Raw genomic sequence first — 15,393 nt, 5'->3', positions numbered from 1 at the left:
GGATTGAAAGTATTTGAAAAAGTACCCGGTGGAAATGAAGCTTGTTTAAAGCTTTGAAAAGCATTTACCTCCTCAATAGTGGCTTGACATAAGGCAGTGCAATGTCCCGCACCTCCGGAACCTTCACAAACAACAATTTGGCTAGTAGTGGACATGGCATTGACTTGTTGAGGAGATGAGGCCACATTTTGAGCCTCCAATTTTTGTTGAGGCAAGGAAATTTGAGCCTTTAAAATAGAAGTATCGAAAGATTCCTCCTTACCCTTGATTGGTGCACTCCGGGAATTGACACATTGAGAATCATGAATCGCCATGGATTCAATTGTGGCATGAGCAATATCAGTGTCAATTGGATCAAACCGCCCATTGTTGGCGGAATCAAGAACTCGTCGGGACTTGGTATAACATCCATTGTAGAATGTTATAGCTAAGAACCAAGGATCAAACCCATGATGTAGGCATTGTCTTTGCAACTCCTTTTATCTCTCCCAAGTTTTATACAAGCTCTCTAGTGGTTGTTGGCGGAACCCCATGATTTGGCTCCTCAGTGTTTGAGCTTTCTCCGGTGGAAAATACTTTTGGTAAAAAGCAAGAGCCAAAGTCTCCCAATTGTTAATCCCTATGGCTTCTCTATCAAGGCTATTGATTCATAGCTTAGCTTTGTCCTTCAATGAGAAAGGGAAGAGTTTCTCCCTTATTTGAGTTTGTGTGACTCCCGTTTGCCTAATCATGGAGAAATAGTTACAAAACACATGCAAATTGGGATCCTCCAGAGGACTTCCCCCAAATTGCCTCTTCTCCACAAGGCTAATGAAAGCCGGTTTGATCTCAAAATCCGTGGATCCTATTTGGGTAGTAGTGATACCCTTAGGAAGCATAGCCACGGTGGGCTTGTAATGATCGGAAACCTTCACCATCTTTTTGATTCGAGATGGTATTGGCGGTGGAGATGATGAACTAGAACCTTTTTCCTCGTCACGGATTAGATAATTGGTACGAATACGCCCCAAACCACCGGGACTAGAAGATGCGTCAAGCTCCTTGAAATAATTGAGTCGGCTACGGAACGTTCTCTCGGGCTCCGGATAAAAGGGAATCAATTCTCCGGTACGAGAGGACCTGGGCATAAGACAACGATCTCAAGAAAATTGTATGTAACGGTCTCAAGGAACAAGTGTTCCTCAAGACAAATGAAAACAAGATAGAAATCAACAATTCTAAACGCAATAAAATCGTGCTCCCCGGCAACGGCACCAAAATTTAATATGCTATCTTACACCTGATAGATATACCCTAAACTCGGCTAACAAACTAATGTAGTAAAGTAGGGTCGAACACAAGGAGACGGAAATTGCGTAATGAATTGCTATGAGTAGAATTCTATCTAGGTTGATTCAATTGGTTGGTTGGTTGGATTGTTAAACTTGTAAGTGAAATGATGTAAATTATATATGATAAAAGAGTCTAGGGGAGTCGTGTCATACATGCAAATATATAGATGCTTATGCTAAACTAGAAATAGATAATATTGTCAACTTGTTTAGGTCTTATAACAACCACCTCTCGGCCTTATTATCAACCATAGAACGGGTCCTAACGATCTCTCGATGTGGCTAGGTTGGTCTACTATATCATGCTTAGTCTGATTCATTTTCGTGCCCCTCGACTTATAAAAGTGAATTAACAAATTAATCTAAGATAGTGATCAATTACCAAATATTAGCATATAAAACAAGCATGTGATAGAAACTTATCAAACAATATTATGTCATCCTAATTTAATATTTATAAATATTATTATGCATGGCTTCCCAAATCCCTAGACATATGAAACTACTCACTTATATTAGAAATAAAACTAATGATGTATAAATTAATAAACATGATTAATATAGAAATATAACTAAATGAAATTATAAGAATTATGAATAAACTAAATAGTGATAACATATGAATTAGTGAAATTGCTAATGATAAGAAATGTAAATTAAATTGATAGAAATAAACTATGGTGATAGTAATTTGATAATGTAATGTAATAACAAACTAATATGTGATTGCTAATAACAACAATGTAAACTAAAAAATAACGATAATGAAGAACGAATTAACGAAATAAACGAGAAACGATATTACCGTAGCAAGAGAACTTGGAACTTGAATAAGAAGAACTCAAATAACAAACCCAAATAACTTATGAATAGAATGCTTGAATTATAAAGACAAATGCTTGAAATAACATGTTTATAACAAAGGAAATGCTTAACAAAATGTAAACTAATTCTGAAAACTAAGATACTTGTGTGCTTAAGAGTATAGGAATGTGATAAAAGATGGTAAATGATATCCCTAATGACGGATTAAGCACCCTATATATACGGAATATTAGGGTTAAATGTAAAAACCATGGAGAACGTCACCTCGATCGGGGACGCATGATTTCTGATTTAATGCCTTAAATTCTTGATTAATTATCAAATGGCATCCAATGTTCCAACTTAATGCTCTATTAGTCCTCGAGTTAGATTATCATTTGACATCCTTTGCTTTGCAATTTGACTTGGTCTTTTCGACTTTGTTTTTGGCTTCTTTTCCTTTCTTTACTTGTATCAACCCATGCTCATTTCTTCATGCTTGGGATTTCTTTGCTCAAAACGCCATTCCATTTGCATGTCTTGTTATATTTAGCCTCATGAACTTTAGTGCTTGCTAAATTGACGGGAAAAAGCTACGAATGCTTTATTTCCTACAAAATACAATGAAAACAAGAAAAGACACCTAGAACACGAAATTACCTCACAAATATACTAATAAAAGTGTAATATTCAAATAAAACAGAGCTAAAATAGGTGGTAAAATCATATATAAATTAGACACATCAAACTCCCCCAAGCTAAAACCTTGCTCGTCCTCAAGCAAACAAACATATCCCATCAATTGTATAATTCTAAAACAAGCTATAAGCATAATGATTCAAATCCCGAAATAACATGAGCATAAGGATAATGCAAAAACATGTATGAGATTTACATAGCAGCGTAGCATGAATGATTTCAAATGAACTTGTTGGCCCTTGCATGATCTTTCTGACTTTGGACTCTCACAATTCACTCAATACTCATTATATGTGAGGATTTTTATGTGAGTAGCACTCACCTATCCTCGACTCATGAGAGTGTGCCCGCAATCTAATATGGTAGTCATTTTAAATCACAAGTCAAAACAATCAAATGAAGGCATATAAAAGAAGCCAATGGGTAAGAAGAAGGCAATATATAATGGGTAAGAAAGGGGATCAAATGAATTATGGTATGTGGAGCAAAGTCAAGCTAGAAATAACCAAGTGAACGGATGCTCAATCCCAAACTAAACCGAAAATTAGAAGCCAACATAATGACTTCTTTCAATACAAACCATAAGAATACTCTCCAAATATTCATGATAAAAACATGAGAGTTTCTTAATTAAACTTCTTCTTTTTTTTCAATTCAATTCATGTGAGTCGTATTTTAATGGTCATTTCATCATAACGTGATATTGGTTAAGAAGATTGGATGAGTCGGTAATTGGCATATTGTGTGGCATCTTGCATTTATTGTATTTGTCATGTATATTAGATAATTTGACGGTTGTGATTGTTTGGTTGTTGTTGAGGAGACGAAAGGCGGTTGAGATATTGTCTTCCGCTTGAGTCGCCTCTTGGAGCTTCCCACTCCAAGAGGGATGTGCACATTAATAACTTGAGTTTGGAGAGACTCGTGTAGTTGAGACACGACGTTTGGCAGCGAACCTGGTTGGCTTCTAGGCCCGGTACGTCTGCGCGTCTCCCGGTACCTATTTATGAGTTGTGGTGCCGTGGGCGTGTCCCTAGCACCGGTGGTTGTGGGTATGTCTGGGCGTGTTCCGGTACCGGCGTGGTGGTTGTTTGATAGCGTGTAAGTAATATCATAGTCATGTTGTTGCATGTTCACACACTCGTGTCGTGTCGCACTTTATTTATTGAACCTGACGTTTGTGTGTCTGCGTAATTGTCACCTATTCGGTGTAAGACCCCTAATTTCCATAATATATTTCTTTAATTTTATTTTCCCATATTTCTTATTTTATTTTCCAGGAAAATATCCTTCTTTTATTTTTTGGGCTAATCTAGCTCGAACTTGGTGAAGACCCGTTTCTCCATTGGGTTTCACGTGTGATTTGGAGTGGATTGGTGAGTTTTGGACCTAAGCTTGGAATAAACTCATTAGCTTCTCTTATAAATAGGAGTGAAACATAAACCCTTGCATTCTTTTTCCTCTTATTTCCACAAAACCCAAACCTAAATTCTCACTTCTCTTCCTCCCTTGGTGCCACGCGAAATATCGCCAAGGGTTTTGTGCCGTCCTTTTGTTCCTTTTTTCTTCATTGTTGTTCGTGGCTTGATCGATCCTACCTCTTGGATCTAGCAATATTCTTCGTAAGTTTTATGTTTTTTGCGTTGTTTTTATAGTTTTTATATATAGTTAGTATATTTATTAGATTAGTTCTTCTTTGGCACGTGTGAAACGACAATGAAGGCGTGGAAGTTGCTTCTGGAGAGGACGTTAATATCATTGAAGACGATATTTAGGATTACTTGTGTAAAAAGGTAACTAGGTGTTTCTTTTTTAATCGTGTTTATGCCAATTTATATAATTTACATGATTTAATAATTGATTTGTTTAATTGGTACATGTTTGATTATTTATCATCACGCTTGACTATGTTTTCGCATGTTTGTATATGTCTTAATGTATTAATTATATATGATATGTTGCTTATGCGTTAAATATGGGTGTCATGAGCGCTGATACGGGCATTTTATATAGTCCTTTTAGGCCTTTTTATGCACGTATTTCTATGCGATTATCGTAGTTTTATGCCACGAAATGCCCCGAATATGCTACTTTGGTTTGTTTTGCCTTATTTGCAGGAATGGACCAGAAAGTAGTGAAATCAAGCCTTTTACCATCCGTTTTGCATGCATTTGGAGGAAGAGTGAATTTGGAGCGGAAATGTAGCTGTCTTGGATGTGTGAAGCAACTTCGGGAGCTAAAAAGACAAGTTAAAACTGAAACTAACGAAACACGTGGCTGCTGAAGTCAGATAACACTCGATCTAAAGCTTTTCTGGTCGATCGAGTGCTTTTGGATGGAATAAGAAGTCGTTCGAATGGAATTTATGATCGATCGAATGATGCGTTTTAGAGGTTTACTCGATCGAGTGGTTATTTCACTTGATCGAGTTGTTCGTGCTTGGATCTGCTCGATCGAGCAGTTTTAAAGGGCTCGATCGAGTGGTTTGCTGTGGGCTCGGGCTTTTCTTAATCCTTTGTCGTATTAGGTCAAATAAATAATCCTATTTCTTATAAATAGGAAGGAGAGACGTCATTTGTAACTCTCTATTCTCTCCCACATCTTTACAATACATTAATCTTTTCCCTTTCTCTCTGTTGAACGTTACACTGCGTCACTTTTCGGGATCTTAGTCTGTAATCTCTTTCCTTACTCTTTCTATCTAATTCTCTTTTCCATTTGCAATGTTTATTTCTTCTTTATCTCTCGCTCTTATTTCCTTTATCATTATGTCTAGCTAATTATCCCTACTAGGATTTAGGGGAGTCGATGATTTTTGTTAATTGTTAATTAGTTTCTTTGATCGCATCGTTGTTATTATGTCTCTGTTGTTTATCACTGCTCTTAATTGTAACTAGTTGATTGAATCGATGCAATTAGCTTATTTAACATTGGTAAGCCTTGACTTAGACCGGAAGGTTGGAAGGGGTGAGACCTGCAGTGAGCATTATGGTACTTTAGTGAGGGCGGAAGCTAAGCTATTAGTGTTTTAGGCGAATTGAGATCAGAAGAAGATATTCATTGTCCCTTAGACTGACACATCGACTGATCTGTGACCTTAGCTGCAATTCACTGACGTTCGTTGATGACCCGACAATCCTAGTTTTCTCTCTTTTTTTGCTAATTTCTCTTATCTTTAATTCTCTTCCCTTAATATCATTAGTTTAGTTTAAATCAATTCAAACCCCAATCCTGTGACCATAGACAGACCGAATTGACGAGTAGATAGTGACCGCCTCCCTGTGGAGATCGATCCTACTTACCGCTGACTTCTGTTAGTAGTAGCTAGGTATTTATTTTTGGTACCTGCCGACGGTATCAATTTTTTGCGCCGTTGCCGGGGAGGCAACTACTTTAATTACTTGTTTTAATTTTGTCTGTTTTTAGCCTCAAGGAATTTATTCCTCGAGGCCGTTGTCATCTTTTTCTTTAGTGCGGTTTTGATAGGTCCTACAGGTCCTACCTAGATAGTTCTAGGTAAAAGATCGTCAAAGGGAAGGCTTAAGTACCTTTGACGTCCACCTATGTTTCATCCTATGGCGCAGCAGGTGGTTTACTGTGGGAGATGTGGTGCTGCTGGGCACAATGCAGCTATTTACATGGCAGAGAACGACGAGGTCTACGCGTTCAAGCACCGTAGACAAGCTAGCCATTCCGCTTTTGTTGTGCCGCCACATCTACCTTATTAACGAGGCAATCAAAAGCCTCCATTCATCTGGCCACCGCGACAACAAGCTCCTCCTTCTGATAGACAGAAAGAAGAGATTGCGGAGCTGAAATATTTGATCAAGACACTTGCATTCAAAAAGCAAGAGTATAATAGACATACGTACGCTCAAATCGATGAGCTTGAGTCTGAAATAGTTCAGCTAGCCGCTGAGATGACCTTTAGGCACGCGAAGAGTGGTCTTTCCCAGGGAGGACCCGAGTTGCCTATCGTTACTGATAGTTTATATGACTCGGGGTACGAAGATCTATCCGAAAATGAACCGAGTTATGAAGATTTCTACGATGCACTTCAAAGATCACTCGATCGAGCTAGTAATAGTGCTCGATCGAGTGGATTACCAGAGAAAACATTCGATCGAACAGTTGATTCCACTCAATCGAACGATTGTGTTGAGGAAGTCCTCGATCGAGCAGTTCACTATGTTCGATCGAGTGAAAGTCAGGAAGGAAGCTCTTGATCGAGTTCTATTGTTGCTCAATCGACTGATTTGGCCAGAGAGAGCAATGCAACATCACTTGGTTTCGTTCTAGATGACGATTTTGATGATGATAATGGTTACGGTGAATCTCCCCTTTTCAAAGCTGAGTTTGATGCGCTTGAGGCTCCGATTTACGGGACGGTTTCCACATAGGAGGGTGATGAGGAGACAATTGAGTCGGTAATTGATCCTGGCACGGATGAGGTAATACATTCCTTTGTCAATGATTCCATCATTGAGAGCAACCCACCCGAGGTAGTCAGCGATAATTTTATTGTTGTTAATATTAATAGTACGCTACCTCGTATGACTCGTGTTTTTTCTGTTAATGCTATACCCCCTCCCAGTTGGCCAATTAATTTAGCAGTTTTTCACCGTTCTTGTCATCTTAATTTTTTTAATCTGGAACGATACTCTAAATTATTGATAATTGCTCCCGAGCTCCTTTATTTTGTTGATAAATTTAGGAGCTGTAATAGGAAATTTGTTAGGCTTAAACGTTGTACATTTTATTTTCCTATGTCATTATTCTACTGTGGTGCTATTTACAGTTTTGTGTAGCACAGGCGCAGCTCTTTGATCGGTTGCTGCGCGCTTTGAGCTGTTTTGACCAGGGTAATTAGAGAGGCTCGAAGAGAAAACAAGGTTGAGCTGGGACCTGACTGAAACTAGCGCTACCCGGGAGGCAACCCGGAGAGATTTTATTTTTAGTTGTTTTTCAAACATTACATTTTATTTCAGTTTTGCGTTATAATAATTGGTTTTTATACCATAGACTATTTCGTTTATGCTTGTTTTGTTAGTTTTGCGGGTTGTTTATGTTGCGTCTTTGCAGGAATATATTAAGGATGGCTCGATCGAGTACTTTTTGTACTCGATCGAACACTTTTGCTGCTAATTTCACTCGATGGAGTATCCATTCTTCTCGATCGAGTACCTGCCAAAGATGATCCCTCGTTCGATTGCCCTATCTTCCTCGATCGAGTTATTTATGATGCCCATTGCTTGGATTAGCCTCATGTGACGATGTTTTAGCAGCTGTTTGCGACCTCCCATGTTGCTGGCTGGTTTGGGGAGGTCCCTTATTCGCGCAATCTTGTGAGCTTTCCATATTTCACTCTCTTTCTCTTTTAGTTTGCATTTCCTTTCCATGTTTTGGTACAATGAGGGCATTGTACGGTTTGGTTTTGGGAGGTTATGCATCCATATCTGTGTCTGCATTTTGTTTTTATTACATTTCTGTTATCACGTTTAATTTCTGTATGCATTTTCAAAATTCAAAAATCTCATAAAAAAATAAAAAAATTCAGATAATTCAAAAATTTCACGTTTCCTTTGAGCATGTAGGTTGAGTCGGAACGGTAGATTTCAATGATGAAATTGCACTGTGATTGTCTTTTTGCTTAAGCCTTGCATAAAATAATTATCTTTTAGCTTTGTCTTATTGCATAATCTACGAGTTAATGTTAAAATTTAGATGAACGAATAGACTTGACCTGAAAATTTTGGCAAACTACTTATAATTTCTTAGATTTAGAGCCGTATAAACTGGTGTCATTTATGACCGGTTTTATGTAGGATTGTGAGTAGTTACTCCTTGCATAACATGTATCATCAATTTGCACGTATATGAAATTCAATTGCTTTTTGCCTGCATACATTCGGGTTAGTGGTTGGAGTCACATGCGGGGAGGTCCTTACATTCCCCTTTCTTTCATTTTTACCCATTTAACTCCACATTTAGCCAAATTTGCCTGTTTACCCTTTGCTACATCCAAATTTAGCCTGCCTTGCCAAGCTAGTTTAGTGTATGTTTTTGCGGTATATAATTTATCGTGCCAAGTTTGGCTTGTTTTATATTGATTCGGAGTTGGTAATTTATGAAGAAAAGGAGGATCATGAAAAAAGACCTGAAAAAGAAGAAAAAAAAGAAATGAAAAATGAAAATGAAAAAAAAAGAAAAAATTCGAAAAAGAAAAGGAAACCGAAAAAAGAAAGAAGATTTGTTGAGATGGTTTCTGCTCCTACGCTTTATTCATATTTTTTTTAGGAGTATTTTCAGTTCGGTTTGGAGAGTTTTGTGCCAAATGAAGGGCACTTGAGCTTAATTCATAAATTGAGTTGGAAATGGATGCTGTTATATGATTTTGTTTAGGTACTAGCTTGGCCGCCTATACCTCCACATTCCCATAAATGTTTTGCCTTTTCTTACCCATTGCCGCACTTTACCATATTTTTGTAAGCCCTCGGCTGTGACAGGACCTCGTTTGGTTGGAATGTATGTGTGGTAGTTAGAATTGTCTATCATATCAGTTGCATGCATGTTTATGTGAGTCGTAGTTTAGGTGACCGACTATTTTTCTTTCTCTCTCACATTTAATTGCTTACCCTTTACTTCGTGAGAGAAGAGTGACCCGTGAGAGTCCATTATTAAAGGTCTTGCAAGGTCGACGGTTTAGCTTTATAATAGACATCCAATAACTTGTTTGCATTTGACTGTTTTACTATAAGGGTTAGTTTGCTTGTAATAAATTGGTTTGAGTGGGCATTTGTAGCTAGCTCTGAGTTATCTTTTCCGTTCCATTAGTTGCATTTAGTTTACTCGAAGACGAGTAAAGGTTCGGTTTGGGGAGATTTCATACGTGCATTTTATATAGTCCTTTTAGGCCTTTTTATGCACGTATTTCTATGCTATTATCGTAGCTTTATGCCACGAAATGCCCCGAATATGCTACTTTGGTTTAATTTGCCTTATTTGCATGAATGGACCAGAAAGTAGTGAAATCAAGCCTTTTACCGTCCGTTTTGCATGCATTTGGAGGAAGAGTGAATTTGGAGCGGAAATGTAGTTGTCTTTGGATGCGTGAAGCCACTTCGGGAGCTAAAAAGACAAGTCGAAACTGAAACTAATGAAACACGTGGCGGCTGAAGTCAGATAACACGCGATCGAGAGCTTTTCTGGTCGATCGAGTGCTTTTGGATGGAATAAGAAGTCGATCGAATGCAATTTATGCTCGACTGATTGATTCGTTTTAGTGGTTTACTTGATCGAGTGGTTATTTCACTCGATCGAGTGGTTCGTGCTTGGATCTGCTCGATCAAGCAGTTTTAATGGGCTCGATCGAGTGGTTTGCTATGGGGTCGGGCTTTTCTTAATCCTTTTTCCTATTAGGTCAAATAAATAATCCTATTTCTTATAAATAGGAAGGAGAGACGTCATTTGTAACTCTCTCTTCTCTTCCGCATGTTTACAATACATTAATCTTTTCCCTTTCTCTCTGTTGAACGTTACACTGCTCCTCTTTTCGGAATCTTAGCCTGTAATCTCTTTCCTTACTCTCTCTCTATTTAATTCTCTTTTTCATTTGCAATGTTTATTTCTTCTTTATCTCTCGCTCTTATTTCCTTTATCATTATGTCTAGATAATTATCCCTACTAGGATTTAGGGGAGTCGATGATTATTGTTAATTGTTAAATAGTTTGCAGATCTATCGTTGTTATTATGTCTCTGTTGTTTATCACTGCTCTTAATTGTAACTAGTTGATTGAATCGATGCAATTAGCTTATTTAACATTGGTAAGCCTTGACTTAGACCAGAAGGTTGGAAGGGGTGATACCTGCAGTGAGCATTAGGGCACTTTAGTGAGGGCGGAAGCTAAGCTATTAGTGTTTTAGGGCGAATTGAGATCGGAAGGAGATATTCATTGCCCCTTAGACTGACATATCGACTGATCTGTGACCTTAGCGGCAATTAACCGACGTTCGTTGATGACCCGACAATCCTAGTTTTCTCTCGTTTTTTGTTAATTTCTCTTATCTTTAATTCTCTTCCCTTAATCTCATTAGTTTAGTTTAAATCAATTCAAACCCCCATCCTGTGACCATAGACAGACTGAATTGACGAGTAGATAGTGACCGCCTCCCTGTGGAGATCGACCCTACTTACCGCTGATTTCTATTAGTAGTAGCTAGGTATTTATTTTTGGTACCTGACGACGGTATCAAGCGCAATTAGGGTTTACGAATGAACCCTAATGGCAGCATGATAGGCGGCCAAGAGTGCCCTCCAATGTTATAGTTAAAGCTAGTATAACCTTGATGATGATTCGAGTGTTATAGCTGAAGTTAGTACAACTTTTGGTTGTTACTCTAGTTATGGCTGAAACAGGTATAACCTTTGAAATATGAATCAATGTTATAGCTGAAGCTACTATAACTTTGGAATACGAGTTAAGGTTATAGTTGAGACTAACATAACCTTGGGATTATGGCTCAAGGTTGTGGTTGGAACTAGTATAACTTTGAGTTTCATGTTAAGGTTATGGTTGAGGTTACTATAACTTCAAAGGTATTTATTGAAGTTATAGTCAAGGCTAGTATGACCTCACGTTTAGTGTAACACCTCCACATACCAAGGTGCCTTACCAAGGACCACCCTAGCATGAGAGACTATTACCATCTCGGTTTCCCGAGGCTAGTATATCAAAAGTAACCATTCCAAAACATTTATTAAAGTATATAAAGTTAACGATTACATTGTCACAAAACCAACTCAAAAGAAATGTTTACTAATACTCAAAACAACTAAAATCTTAAACAGCTAAACTCGTAACAGCGGAAGCTAGACTCGAAGTGATGACATCCCATCTCATCCCCGTAGCTAAAGACAGCCATCACCTATCATAATCTACTCACCATCCCCGAATGGATCACCACAGGTTTACAAAAGAACAACAACAACAACAACAACAACAACAACAACAACAACAACAACAACGGGGTCAGTTCACTGCATAATTAAAATAAGACAAAGTGCAACAAAGGTCAACACCTATTCCACAACCATCTCCAACTCCCAATCACATCTCATAACTGACTACACACTAAAGTGTGTAGTCCTGCCAGATTACCCATCGCGACAGATAATCCTCGCCGCCAGTGGGGGACCGTAGCTTTCCCACATAAGCCCCGCTCATCACACGAGCGAAAACCCAAGTTCATTAATGTGCACATCCTCTCTTGTGGCGGGTTCCACAGAGGGCAAATCAAGGGCGTGAAGCCACTCCCACAAGTGACTCCACTCAGCCGAGGACGCACCTCGCGAACATCAACAACCATCACATCTCGAACACCCATACTCCAATCCACCACCAACAACAATCAATCAACAGCATGAATCAAATAAATCAATCACAACAATGCATTAAATCAATTATACAGTAAACCGAGTAGGGAAACCTTACCTTAGCACAAATCTGATACAAGTCAATCAAGAAAGCTAGAATGGCTCCTCTACGAAATCTCCACCTAACAATAATCATACAATTGAATCACAATCATGCACAATAACCCTTCCTCCGCCAAATCCCAAAACTAAGGCAAACCCTAAAAGACAAACTCATAGGACTAGTGGCTTACCGACGCAATCGACGCAAGAGAGGAATGAACAAAGGCTCACGAACAATCAACGATCTTGAGAGAGATTAGAGGTGATTAGAGTTACGTTTGAAGGTTTTAGGTTTTGTAAAAAAATAAAAGTGAAACTGTTAAACTCAATTTATAACTCTAATCCCTTTTAATCAAACCGCGTAAAATAATTACCGTCATACCGGATACTCAGTCGAGTATAGAGTATACTCGGCGGAGTATTCCTAGACAATAGCCTGACCAGAAACACAAGACGCATTACTCGGCCGAGTAAGCCATATTCGGCCAAGTAACAGACTTAGAAAACCGTAGTATTACAGTGTTCCCTCCTTAAAAAGAATTTCGTCCCCGAAGTTCAAACCCAACCAATAAAACATGAACACCTAACACTAACTCCACCAACCATGCATACTTCCACAACACAGCTCACGATATCGTCTCAACTACAGCATAGCCTCTCGATACTAACTCCATAATACTATCGAATACCAACAACATAAGTGTTTCCAACTCTGTCTTACTTCCGGAATGTTACATTCTACCACCCTTAAAACGAACTTCGTCCTCGAAGTTTACTCATACACATAAACATCCTCACACAATCCATCAACACTATCGAAGTTTACTCACCTTCATAAACATCATACTACTACAAGCACTACCATTACCTGTAATAAAATCAACCACAACATAAATCCATCCTTTATTCTGCACCAATACTCAAACTTTCAATTAAACTACAATATGTGCAACCATCAAGCTCTCTTTGTCGCATCATACTCGTCTTAAGATAAATGTTACGTCCTCGTAACTCACTAAGACTAGATCCTTAGCTATATCTTCTCATTATCTTCATCACCACCATATGTCAACGATAACCGCATATAGCCTAAACACCTACCTACATCCATCCCTATATCCAAGGCTCTCTTAATCTAGTTGTTCTCATACGTCAATTCATTCGGCACACCATCTAAACTATACCACAAAATCCTTAGCATAACCATTACCGCAAAATGACATACTTCTTTATACATGCACTTATCTCCACAATCATAACTCACAATCCACAATTGTTACACACACTCACACTAGATCCTCAAGTTCCCCTGTTTATTGCCATAAAACTCATCCATAACTTAACTTAATACTAGTTCCAAACACGTATACTCACTGTCCCAGTAAAGATTACGAACCACTTGCCGCTTCCAGCTCATCGTACACACATTCCACAAAACCCTTAACACAACTATGTCAACCAAAGCCTCATCTATGACAAGATCGAAAGTACTCTAACAACTTCTCACAACTGTGTCCCATTAACATAATATCATTATACCATGACAACAACGGAAACATACGCAACTTTCTTCCATATCATACTCTACCCTCACTCCCAAGCCGAAACTCGTAAGAAACATTAATAAACAAAACAACAATCTATATGCCCAAACCGACACTGACAAGAAACAACAGTAAACAAACAACAATCTATGTAACTAATATATACTTTCAAAAGTTCGTCTCATCATTATCCCGCCTACTCCAGCACAACCGATGACGACATCGCAACACCGCCACCAACAGCCGCACCGCAACGCGAAAATACTCGAATCACAACACGAAGTGTCATGCCAGGATCGCCACCCAAGGCACAACAACTACATCAATAGTCATCGCAACTTATACAATCCCATAAACACTGACTGAGTATAACTTCCTTGACAAGGAAACTTCCTTAAGACCACTTTTCTAGATCACAACATAATATATTACACGGAATAAACAGATACTAACCTTATGAATCTTCTCCATACCATTACTCATAAGGCCGAAACCTCACATTATCACTTACAGATATCATACATACACATACAAGTATAACTAGCCATTCCAGATCACTCAAATTACTACTTTTGAATATCATCCTATTAGGTTATCGTATACAACATATGACGCGGAACACTCATATAACAACTTATAAACATCACACCATACCATTACCCGTGAGGTCAGAACCTCACATAAACATTTACACATATCATGGACCCATAATCGAATCTGGCTAGCCAACCCTGATCACGTAAGTTACCACTTGATAATGGATATCTCTCACCCGAGCTTAACTCAGACGCCCTTCATAACATGTCCTCCCATCTGCACAATTATCACCATCCGGCGAACGTAACCATATCATCATAAGTACCCAACTTCTAGCAAACACCTCCTATATCCCCATCTTATACCCTCTCATAACCATGCATACCAATCAGACTCCACAAAATCAACCTTTTTAAAATGGCTAACTTCCCCATTTAACATCCTCCTTAACCACTAGTCACAACACTACGACACCGCCATCTTTGATGCCACTACTCTCTTACTGGTACTTCTTAATATAACAATCTGTTTCCTCTCCTTGGTTATCATCCCAATTAATGAATATCAAATCCACCAACAAAATTTACCTCAACATTATTTCCAATTCTATCCTTTATTGTATAGTCACCTAACTCTCCACCAAAATCTTATATTGTGTAAACACTCTACCAGCTTCTTATTCCCTTAATACCTCGAAACTCACGGCTAACATGTTGTCCTGAACTCCTATATAACCATTAACTCACACCCTCTCATGATGCTATCGTACATTTCCATGATTCCTTACTCTCATGTCCTATAACTTTGGTCAACGTTCTCCCAGCTTACTGCCATCCAATAATACGGATTAATAATTCATCTCCTTCCTTCTTCTGCCTAACTCTTTGGTAACCCGTTTACCTTCTTGTTGCTCCACAACTCAAATTCTATTAATTCAAATCAATATCTTCTCATTCTTTCTTATCACTGATCCTATCCCATCATATTACTCACTCACACTTG

At 38.4% G+C, this 15,393-nt stretch overlaps 1 non-coding gene across 1 annotated transcript; it reads left to right on the top strand.

Moving 5' to 3' along the window:
• Positions 1 to 444: 444 nt before the first annotated feature.
• Positions 445 to 551, top strand: LOC141636149 (small nucleolar RNA R71). The gene has a single exon (XR_012540781.1). It is a non-coding gene; the product is annotated as a small nucleolar RNA R71 (small nucleolar RNA).
• The last annotated feature ends 14,842 nt before the right edge of the window (positions 552 to 15,393 follow it).

This window comes from Silene latifolia, chromosome Y (genome assembly GCF_048544455.1).
Source record: "Silene latifolia isolate original U9 population chromosome Y, ASM4854445v1, whole genome shotgun sequence".
Lineage (NCBI taxonomy): Eukaryota > Viridiplantae > Streptophyta > Magnoliopsida > Caryophyllales > Caryophyllaceae > Silene > Silene latifolia.
The sequence above is the reverse complement of the archived record's forward strand: the minus strand, read 5'-3'. Positions and strand labels throughout refer to the sequence as shown.